The sequence below is a fragment of the Canis aureus genome, chromosome 25 (assembly GCF_053574225.1).
Source record: "Canis aureus isolate CA01 chromosome 25, VMU_Caureus_v.1.0, whole genome shotgun sequence".
NCBI classification, from domain to species: Eukaryota; Metazoa; Chordata; class Mammalia; order Carnivora; family Canidae; genus Canis; species Canis aureus.
In genome coordinates this window covers 2,012,973-2,024,987 of record NC_135635.1, presented here as the reverse complement: position 1 = coordinate 2,024,987, position 12,015 = coordinate 2,012,973, and the positions used below count along the sequence as shown (strand labels likewise).

Below are 12,015 nucleotides of genomic sequence, written 5' to 3'. Positions count from 1 at the left end.
CACCACCTCCACTTCCTTGGTTTCCATATCCCGGTCCACCACCACCGGAGCCTCCTCTACTGCTATAACCAGGACCACTGTCATGTTGCCACCGTCACCTCCAAATCCATTATACCCACCACCGCCTCCTCCATAACCACCTCAGCTGCCGCCACCTCCACCACCATAGCTTCCTCTTCCACCAAAGTTTCCGCCACGGCCAACACTACCACCACCTCCAAAGTTTCTCCCACATCCCACGAAGTTGCCAGCTCCACCTCCACGACTTCTTTGTGATCCAGCAGACTGCATCTCTTGTTCAGAAAGGGCCTTTTTCTTTTTTTTCTTTTCTTTTCTCTTTTTCTTTTTTTTTTTTTTTTTTAGATTTATTTATTTATTTATTCAGAGAGAGAGGCAGAAACACAGGCAGAGGGAGAAGCAGGCTCCATGCAGGGAGCCGGACGTGGGACTCGATCCCGGGTCTCCAGGATCACACCCCAGGCTGCAGGAGGCGCTAAACCGCTGCGCCACCGGGGCTGCCCAGAAAGGGCCTTTTTCACCTCACAATTATGCCCATATGGTATTTCTGATCAACAATTTTATCAACTGTATCATGGTCATCCAAAGTTACAAAAGCAAATCCTCTCTTTTCTCCACTGTCTTCCATAACTTCTATGGTTTCAGCCTTGCCATACTTTTCAGAGTAGTCTCTCAAATTATATTCTCCTCCATCTTCTTCAATACTACCAACAAAAATCTTCTTCACTCTTGGATGGGCACCAGGCTTGACAGAAGCCTCTCTAGAACTAGCTCTCTTTGGTTCCACTACACGCCCAACAACCTCGTGTGGTGGGGCACACATTGCTGCATCCACCCCTTCAACACAAGGGTAAGTCACAAAACCAAACCCCTGGAATGTTTTGTTGGGGGTCTCTCATCTACGCAATCTCTAAGTGTGCTCCATTTTTCAAAATGTTCCCTTAAACTACCATCTGTAGTTTCAAAGCTCAAACCACCAATAAACAGTTTTCTCAACTGCTCTGGTTCCTTTGGATCATGGCCCTCCATTTTGAGACCCGACTCACCTCTTCCATCTCAAGTTTAATACGCTGTTTTAAAGCTTTAAAAAGAAATAATAAAATAATTTTAAAAATAAAGCTTTTTAAAAATAATTGTTAATACTGAAACTTCCAGCTTCTCGTGAAAAAAATCAGAAGGCCGAACAATACTAAGTCTGAATTAATAAATAGCAACGATCACCTGTAGTTGGAGTTGCCCCTTTTTATTATTGTAGTTTTGCATTCATTATGCTATCTTTCCATTTTTTAAAAATTCTTGAGTAAGCAATATGTTCAGGTAGCTCAAAAATCAAAATATAAAAATATTAATGGTGAAAAGTCTAATTACCACCCCATTCCATGTACCCCATTCCCACCTCCATCCCCACAAGTAACAATTTCTAATAGTTTTTTTTTTAATGTTTTTTTTTTAAGAATTTATTTATTTATTCATGAGAGACATGGTGGGGGTGGGGGGGAGAGGCAGAGACACAGGCAGAGGGAGAAGCAGGCTCCATGCAGGGAGCCTGACATGGGGCTTGATCCCAGGACTCCAGGATACACCCCAGGCCGAAAGCAGACGCTTAACCGCTGAGCCACCCAGGGATCCCCTCTAATAGTTTTTTGGGTAACTTTTAGAGTCTTTAATGCAAATACTAACAAATGTGGGTATATATTCCTATTTTTCTCTGTTTTCACACAAAGGATAGCATATAATCACTGATTTGCACCTTGCTTTCACTTAACAATACACAGGTGATCCTTTATCAGTACATACAGAACTTCCATGTTCTTTTTTTTAATCAAACAGCTTTATTGAGGTGGAATTCACACGCCATAAAATATAACCCTTTAAATTACACATTTCAGGGGTTTTTCAGTATAGTAACAGAATTGCACAATGACCACCAGTCATTCCAGGACAAATTCATCACCCCCCCAAAAAGAAACTCTTTAGTGGCCACTCCTCATTCTCCATTGCCCATCCACCTGCCCATCCCTGCCTCCAGCCACCACTACCCTATTTTCTGCCTCTACAGAGTTGCCTATTCTGGACATTTCATATAAACAGAACCATACAAAATATGACCTTCCTTTGAAGACATGGCTTCTTTTACTGATCATAACGTTTTCTTCAAGGTTCATCCGTGTTAAAGCATATTATCAGCACTTCATTCCCTTTCATAGCCAAATAATATTCCGTAATATGGATATTCCACATTTTATTTGACTATTCGCCAACGAAAGTACATTTGGATTGTATATACTTTTTGGCTATTGTGAACAGTGCTGCTATGAATATACATGTACCAGTTTTTGTGTGGGTACATGTTTTCAATTCTCCTAGGTTCAAACCTGGTAGTGGATTTGCTGGGTCATACGGGAAGTCCAACGTTTTGAGGAATAGCCAAACCGTTTTCCGAGGTGCTGGTACCATTTTTACAGTCCCATCAGTACTGTATGAGGGTTCTAATTTTTCCATATCCTTGGCAGACTTATTAGCTTTTTCTTTCTTTCTTTTTTTTTTTAGCTTTTTCGTTATAGCCACTGCATTTGTAATTTTGATAAGGATTGCCAACATCCACGGAGGTCGTACCGGTGTATGCAAGTGCTTGCGTTCTTAGCCTCCGTAGCAGAGTATGCTGTCAAACTTCTGCATCTTTTCAGCTTGAGCAGTAAAAAATGATATCTTAGTATGGTTTTATGTTAGTTGAACAGCTGCATCGATCAGTTTTGCTGTGGTAACTAATGGCTTCACAATCCTACTGGCTGGCAACAACAGAAGTTTCTTTCTCTTTCATGGTTTATGTTGATTGTGTGGTTGGCTAGAATTCGGATTCATGTACCTTTATTCCAAGACCTAGGCTGAAGGAACAGCCCCTACCTGGGACACAATGTTCTCAAGGCAGAAGGAAAGGCGCAAAAGGCAGACAAAAACCATCCACTCTTAAAACTTCTTGGCCAAAAAAAAACAAAAACAAAAACTTCTGGGCAGCCCTGGTGGTGCAGCGGTTTAGCTGCCTCTTGCAGCCTGGGGTGTGATCCTGGAGACCCCGGATGGAGTCCCACATCGGGCTCCCGGTGCATGGAGCCTGCTTCTCCCTCTGCCTGTGTCTCTGCCTCTCTCTGTGTGTGTTTCTATGAATAAATAAAATCTTTAATAAAAAAAAAAAAACTTCTGCTCCTCCCTGGGATATGGCCCATGTGCTCCCACCCTGTTGACCAGGGCACACCCCAGAGCAGCGGGATGAGGATGTGCGTTCCTCCCCCTGGTGTGCGCTGCAAAGCTCATGGCCCTGGTGGAGATGTAAACTCTTGTCGCAAGGCCAACTGGACATCAGCCCTCAAAATTTTGCATTCTATTTCGCCTCAGTCCACACCAGTCCACCTCACACATCCGCACATCATCTACCTGCCTGGTCCTGTAGATAACCGAGTCGGAGCCCCTGGCCTAAAGGGTCCTCTCCTCCTCCCTCGGGGATGTCCTCATTATCCCCCCCTCATTTCTTCAACTCTCCTTCCTACTATCTCTCATAGTGTTTTATTTATTTATTTATTTATTTATTTATTTATTTATTTATTTATTTAATTTATTTTTTGCTCCTTACAATTTTTCTTTTTTTTTTAAGATTTTATTTCTTTATTCATGAGAGACACAGACACTCATAGTGTTTTAAATTGTTTAAACCTGTCACCCATTCCCCATCTAGCCACCTCCTCGTCACCACCAACCTTCTGAAAAGAATGGTCTCCACCCCATTTTCACCTTCCCTCCTCTCACGCTTTCCTCAGCCCACCACCAAATCCGATGGACACACATCACTTTTATCCCAGAAACATTTTACTTCACTGGCTTCCATATGATTACCGCCTGCCATTTCTTAGTTGCCTTCACACTTTCACCTTCCTCTGGCCCTCCCGCAAATGCTAAAGGCCCTCGGGGCCCTGTGAGTGCCTCTTTTACCTGTTGAACTCTGCACCACCCTCTGGACAATCTCATCCGTCCCTAGGGCTACCTGCTGGTAGCTCCTCCACTCCAGACCTCTCTCCTGACTCCAGGTCCGAGAAGCCACCTGCCTAATTTAGAAGTCTCATGGGCACCTCGTACTCAGTAGGCCCAAATTTAAACTCCATCTCAGCCCTCTCAAATATGCTCTCATTCTTAGGTTCCCTGGTTTGATGAAAGGCACCATCTTCTACTGGTTACTCAAACTTAGATTCTTTTTTTTTTTAAGATTATTTACTTATTTATTTATTTATTCATGAGAGATACAGAGGGGGGTGGGGGGCAGAGACACAGGCAGAGGGGAGAAGCAGGCTCCAAGCAGGAAGCCTGATGTGGGACTCAATGGGACCCCAGGACCACGCCCTAGGCTGAAGGCGGCCCTAAACCGCTGACCCACCGGGGCTGCCCTCAAACTTAGATTCTGATTGATTTCCTGTCTCCTCATCCTTCACTAATTTTTTTCCTTTTCATTTAAACTTCAAATATTGGTGATCCCTGGGTGGCGCAGCGGTTTGGCGCCTGCCTTTGGCCCAGGGCGCGATCCTGGAGACCCGGGATCGAATCCCACAACGGGCTCCCTGTGCATGGAGCCTGCTTCTCCCTCTGCCTATGTCTCTGCCTCTCTCTCTCTCTCTCTGTGACTATCATAAATAAATTAAAAAATAATGATAATAATAAAAATAAACTTCAAATATTGTTACATCTTTCTCTCTCATTCAAAAACATCAGCACACAGTAAAACGTGGTAAACCTTCACATTTTTACTATAGGCTATGTTGTAAAATTCTTTTCCTTAAAAACACTTCAAAGGGAAAATGGTAACCTTATAGTGGAGAAACCTGGTGGACACCTCCCTACCCAAGTGATCGAGGCAACATCACTAATAATGAACAGACTGACATACGGTCCTCCTAACGTGAGGCACTGAAAGCACTCAATAGCACTCCTGTTACATTTCTGCCAAATATGCATAATCCAAATTTAATTGTAAGGAAACAGATATATCTAAATTGAGGGGCATTCTAGAAAGCAGCTAACCTGTTATTTTTCAAAAATGCCAACGTCAGGATCCCTGGGTGGCTCAGCAGTTGAGCATCTGCGTTCGGCCCAGAGCATGATCCTGGAGTCCCAGGTTTGAGTCCTGCATCGGGCTCCCCTCGAGGAGCCTGCTTCTCCCTCTGCCTGTGTCTCTGCCTCTCTCTCTCTCTCATGAATAAATAAATAAAATCTTTAAAAAAAAATCAATGTCATGAAAATCAAAGAAAGATTGAAGAACTGTTCCAGAAACAGAGACATTACAATCAAAAGGAATGTGTGAACTTAAATCAGCTCCCAGATGAGGAAGAAAAAAATCCTGCTATGAAGAACATTATTGGAACAACTGGTGGAAGCGGACTGTGCATGGCATCACAAATATTAGTATTCTATGTTAAATTTCCTTAATTTGATCATTGTACCATGGTTATGTAAGAGAATGTTCTTATTCTGAGAAAACGTACTGAAACATTTCACAGAAAAGGAGTATGATATATGCAACTTTCTCTTAGTTCACAAAAAGACAACACTGTATCTATAAGCATTTTTAGAAGAATAACAGTTTTATTCAGATATGATTCACATACCATAAAGTTCATCCTTTTAAATTGTATAATTCAGTGGGTTGTTGTTTTTTTTTTTTTAGGATACTCACAAAGTTGTGTGTTGTTCACATTATTTAATTTCAGAACATTTTCATCATCCCAAAGAGAAACCTCATACCTATTAGCAGGTATGAATCACCATGCATTTTTCAAAAGACTGAAAGAGATGGAAAAAGCCTTCAAAATATTAAGTATGGTTATTACTGGCTATTGGAATTATAGACCATTTTAATTTTCTTATTTATCTACCTATACTTTTATAATTGTATATAACTTCATATTACTCACGTAATTAAAATAAAGGATTTTTTGATCGACAAGAAAGATTAAGGAGGTTAAGGGGCAATGAAAACTCCAAAATATACAAACCACCAGGCTCAAGAATGGCCCTGGTACAATCATGTGGTTTTCCCAGTCCCCAATCCACTCTCTCTTATCAAAAAGGTCTAACTGGTGACAAAAGTAGCCCTATGCTGCTCATTTCTATTGCGCAGCCCAAATGGAGAGAGAGGAACAGGTTTATCTAGCTCAGCAAACACTGACTCAGTATCTATCCCTGGCACGGGCACTACCTGGGGGGGAGGGAGGGCACTGTGTCTGCCCTGTGCCCTCCAGCTAACAGGCCAGTAGGGAGGTGGGCAGACGCACTTGCCACAAAGGAGTGGAATGTTCACCAAGAAAGGCAGGGCTGGCTAATTCTGCTCAATTGGCCCAGGGCAGCCTTCAAAGAGAAAACATGCCAGACTTAAAGCGATAGAGAGCTGGTACAGGAAAAGACTAAGCAGTAATCATTACAATACTATTTGAATAACTGATAGGGTGGGCCTGAGAGGAAGAACTGTGCCACAGAGGTTAGGGAAGGTCACACAGGAGGAAACCTGCCTGTAGGTATAAAAAAAATCAGGGCAGTTGCTTCTTAAAGCATTTTCGGCCAGGCTTCTAATTAGAAAATGACCGCACTGACCTCCATCCTATCTACCTGTTCACAAATCCCACAGACTCAATACCCACATCCATAAAGGCACCAATTCTCCTTATGTGTACAGTGTTTTCTCCTCCTTCTAGGTTGTAAATTCCTGGGGGTTAAAAACTTATCTTTAAGGAAAGCACTAAATACAAAAAAGGCACTCAAAAAAATGTTAGTTTTCATCCCTCCCCACTCTCCTCTCTCTTCCCCTAAGGTCTTGCACAAAGACACTCAACAAACATCTAGGTGAATTGACCAACTATTTCCAGGTACTAAAAAATAATGCTGCATTCTACATACATTTCATTTGCATAGACCAAAAATCTGTATTAATGATAATTTAGAAGATTTGCAAAGGGACTTTTCTCTGTCAAAGCCTTCTCATCAAAAAAAAAAAAATTTTTTTATTAAAAAAAAAAAAGCCTTCTCATCTATGACTTCATTTGATCCTCACAGTAGTGCTGGAAATCAGACTGAAAGGTATTTGCTTATTCACTCTGGTTTTCAAGATGAGGACCAGAGATCAGTTCAGAGTTAATTTGTCCAAGATTACACAGATGACACAAGAACATGCCAAGATCTCTGATTTTCTGAATTCTAGGCTAGTACCTCTCCCACTACATTACTGGTTACTTTTAAGTCTGGCATTTCTCACTACCTCTCACCACACACAAAAATAAACTGCAGCTAAGATAAAGACATAAGCTGAGGGATCCCTGGGTGGCGCAGCGGTTTGGCGCCTGCCTTTGGCCCAGGGCGCGATCCTGGAGACCCAGGATCGAATCCCACGTCAGGATCCCTGTGCATGGAGCCTGCTTCTCCCTCTGCCTGTGTCTCTGCCTCTCTCTCTCTCTCTCTGTGACTATCATAAAAAAATAAAATCTTTAAAAAAAAAAAAAAGACATAAGCTGAAAATACACAACTATAAGAATGTCAAATGGGACTACAGGGAAATATTTTTGTAATCTTGAGGTAGTGTCACAAAAACCCCAGAGCCACAGGCAAACTTGATTACATAAAACTTTTAAAATCTGTGTAAATAAACACACCATTAAAGTGATTAAAAAATGAAATAAAAAAATAAAGTGATTAAATATAACTCATGGCTTTACCCCACCCCTCATTATTTTACCCATTCCATGTTTTCCAAAGTGATTTTTGCTCTCCTTGCAATTATTCTTTTCCATGAAAATTTTAATATTGGGTTAAATTCCATGCAAGGTCCTGGGTTTTTGTTTTGTTTTGTTTTTAAGATTTTATTTATTCATGAGAGAGAGGCAGAGGGAGAAGCAGGCTCCATGCAGGGAGCCCGATGTGGGACTCGATCCCAGGTCCCCAGTATCAGACCCTGGACTGAAGGTGGCGCTAAACCACTGAGCCACCCGGGCTACCCGCAAGGTCCTGTTTTAATTAATAGCAAAAACTCACATCTCTACAAAATTGTCTTTCTATTCACAGCCATGGTAAAACTCTCCATTCAACCAAGACCTTTTTGTCTTTCACTAAAACAGTCTGAATTTTTTTTTTAAGAGATCTAATTTATTCATGATAGACATAGAGAGGCAGAGGGAGAAGCAGGCTCCATACTGGGAGCCCGACGTGGGACTCGATCCCAGGACTCCAGGATCACATCCTGGGCCGAAGGCAGGCGCTAAACCACTGAGCCACCCAGGGATCCCATGAATTTCTTTTTTAAGAAGATTTTATTTATTTATTTGACACAGACAGCACAAGAGCAGAGGGAGCAGCAGGCAGAGGGAGAAGCAGGTTCCCCAGTGAGTAGGGAACCCAAAGTAGGGGTTGATCCCAGGACCTGGGGATCATGACCTGAACCAAAGGTAGACGTTTAACTAAGCCACTCAGGCACCCCTAGAAATGTAGTAATATTCTTATTGTGAGATTATTTATTTCACATTTTTATGGATGCTATTGTTCGTATATTTTATGTACACAATTTTTGTTAATTTCATATCTGAGCATACTGAACTCACTAGTTTTCATATTTTGTCAATCAATCCTCTTTCTAGTTGAATATATCATATGAAAATAATGAAAATAAATAAATAAATAAATAAATAAATAAATAAATAAATAAATAAATAAAATAAAGGGCAGCCCCGGTGGCGCAACGGTTTAGCGCAGCCTGCAGCCTGGGGTGTGATCCTGGAGATCTGGGATCAAGTCCCATGTCGGGCTCCCTGCATGGAGCCTGCTTCTCCCTCTGCCTGTGTCTCTGCCTCTCTGCCTGCCTCTCTCTCTCTCCGCCTCTGAATAAATGAAAGAAAGAGAAGAAAGAAAGAAAAAGAAAGAAAAAGAAAGAAAAGGAAAGAAAGAAAGAAAGAAAGAAAGAAAGAAAGAAAGAAAGAAAGAGAAAGAAAGAAAGAAAGAAGAAAGAAAAAATAATGAGACTTTTCGGTGGCCAAGAGCTCCAGTAAAATATTAGCTTTAATGGTAAACATTCTTATGTTATTTCTATTTTTGATAGGAATGTTTCAGATAATTTCCTGTAAAGCATGATTTGCTGTAAAAAAGAAAAGGCTGATAAACAAAAAACTAAGAGAAAGTATTTTAAATGCAAATGACAAACGAAAAGTTAATATAACTTAGAGAAGATGCAACAGAGGTTGCTAAATTCCACTACTGATGGATGATACACAAATTTAAGCAATGAAATTACTATTTTTCATCTATTAAATTGGCAACTCCACTAAAAATTCATAGTATCCAGTATTGCTATGTTGCAGGAAATGGGGACATTCACTCCTGTTTCTGAGTGAGTCTGTAAATTATTACAAACTGAAATTCAACTTTACAGAATTGACCGAAATTTATTTTTTTTAAAGATTTTATTTATTCATGAGAGACACACACAGAGAGAAAGAGGCGGAGGGAGAAGCACGCTCCACGCAGGGAGCCAGATGTGGGACTTGATCCCGTGACTCCAGGATCAGGCCCTGAGCCCACAGCAGTGCTAAACCACTAAGCCACCCGGGCTGCCCTTGACTGAAATTTAAAACGCACATATCCTATCTACAAATCTACTAATGCAAAAGGATAACCATATGAAGATCTTCCTTATGGCATTGTTTATAAGCCAAAATAACGAAATTAACCTAAATGTTCATCAGGATGAGTCTGGACAAAAAAAAAAAAAAAAAAAAAAAAAGGATGAGTCTGGACAAATCAAAGTACAAATAGAAGTTAGAATATTACGCAACAATTGTTAAAATATTAAAGAACTTAGATGTCTACAATCTAACACTTCTGTCCAGCACTGAAGGTGCTCAATAAATACACTGGATGAAAAATAAATTTGTGCAAGGGGTAACTGGGTGGCTCCATCTGTGAAGCATCTGCCTTCTGCTCAGATCAGAATCCCAGCACCCTGGGATCCAGCCACGTTGGGCTCCCAGCTCAGCCCGGCATCTGCATTTGCCCCTCCCTCCTGTTTTTCTCTCAAAAAAAAATAATTAAAAAAAATATTTGTAGGAGTTTAGAAAAAGACCTGAATGTACATTTGCCAAACTAATAAAAGTGACTATCTTCAGAAGTACAGAAGAAGAAACATCACACTTCTTGCCTTTTATTCTTTCGTGTGTGCGCATCTGTCAAAATAAATATGAGCTAATTTTTTAAAAAATATTTCAAAAAAATTTTTTAAAATATTTCAGGGCAGCCTGGGTGGCTCAGCGGTTGGGCACCTGCCTTCCGCCCAGGGCGTGACCCGGGGGTCCTGGGATAGAGTCCCGCCTCAGGCTCCCTGCATGGAGCCTACTTCTCCCTCTGCCTGTGTCTCTGCCTGTCTCTCTCTCTCCTCTCTGTGTTTCTCATGAATAAATAAAATCTTTTTTAAAAAAAGTAGAGTAAATAATTTTTTAAAAAAATTTGTATGAATATAGAAAAAGACCTGAAGGTACATTTGCCAAACTGATAAGAGTGACTATCTTCAGAAGCACAGGATAGTAGAAGAAAAAACTTCACACTTCTTGCCTTTTATTCTTTCGTGTGTGCAGGATCTGTCAAAATAAGTATGAGCTAATTTTTAAAAAAAATCCCTGGGTGGCGCAGCGGTTTAGCGCCTGCCTTTGGCCCCGGGCGCGATCCTGGAGACCCGGGATCGAGTCCCACGTCGGGCTCCAGGTGCACGGAGCCTGCTTCTCCCTCTGCCTATGTCTCTGCCTCTCTCTCTCTCTGTGTGACTATCATAAATAAATAAAGATTAAAAAAAAATCATTAGGGGGATCCCTGGGTGGCGCAGCGGTTTGGCGCCTGCCTTTGGCCCAGGGCACGATCCTGGAGACCCGGGATCGAATCCCACGTCGGGCTCCCGGTGCATGGAGCCTGCTTCTCCCTCTGCCTGTGTCTCTGCCTCTCTCTCTCTCTCTCTCTCTCTCTGTGACTATCATAAATAAATAAAAAAAATTTTTTTAAAAATCATTAAAAAAAATATTTCAAAAAAAAAAAAGAAAAAAATTTATTTCAAAAATAAATAAATAAAAAATAAAAATTTATTTCGAGGCAGCCCGGGTGGCTCAACGGTTTGGCGCCTGCCTTTGGCCCAGGGCGTGACCCCGGGGTCCTGGGATCGAGTCCTGCGTCGGGCTCCCGGCATGGAGCCTGCTTCTCCCTCTGCCTGTGTCTCATCAATAAACAAATAAAAACCCTTAAAAAAAATTTATTTCTGATAACATTTCTCTATTTCATCAATTTCATCATGAGTCTAAGAGCACAAAGATTTGCTGTCAACGGCTCAAAACACAAAGCGCTGGGGGAAACGAAACCCGTGTACAAAGGGATAGTTGGGAATGCCTCTTTTTTTTTTTTTTTCACAATTTAATTTTTTTTCTTTTGACATCTCAATTGGTGTTTCCTAAACCCACAGCCTGACAGCACCTGCAGCAGAAGCTGGGCCTTAAACGGAACCGACAATTCCTTCCATTAGGAGCACCTGGCACAGTCCATCATCAGCGGGGCCTGCCCCCAACGGCCGGGGGTGGGAGACTAAGGAGGGGTCACGGTCTCCGTTTCCTTAGCGCGGACACAGGCGCCGCCGCGGCGCTCAGGCTCGGATGGAGCTGACCGTGCGCTGAGCCGGGCCCCACGGCGTCCTCCCGGCGGGGAGAAGATGCCGCCCGTCCGCAGGCCTGGGCTGGCGCAGCGCGGTGGGGCACCCAGGGTCGCCTCGGGGGCCTGGCTCGAGTTCACCCCGCAGAAAGTTAACTCCTCCCGGCCGGCTGGGCGGCCCAGGCTCAGAAGCGACAGGGAGACGGTCGGCGAGCGAGGGAGGCCAAGGCGCGTCCCCAACGAGCCTTAACCGACCCACCTAGCAGAACCCTCAAAGCGCACCTGGCGCGCGTCACCTGA

The 12,015-nt window shown here is 42.4% G+C and overlaps 1 protein-coding gene across 3 annotated transcripts in view; it reads right to left on the bottom strand.

The window, feature by feature from the left end:
- The window catches only part of CSAD (cysteine sulfinic acid decarboxylase), a 31,860-nt gene that overhangs the window by 18,640 nt on the left and 1,205 nt on the right, over window positions 1-12,015 (bottom strand). The window contains exon 1 of one of the 3 annotated variants that reach the window (XM_077869910.1): window positions 11,545-11,991. The exons of the other annotated variants lie outside the window; for them this stretch is intronic. The gene's annotated coding sequence lies outside the window, so the exon portion shown is untranslated. Of the gene's footprint in view, window positions 1-11,544; window positions 11,992-12,015 lie in introns of those variants that run through there. 3 annotated transcript variants of the gene reach the window in all.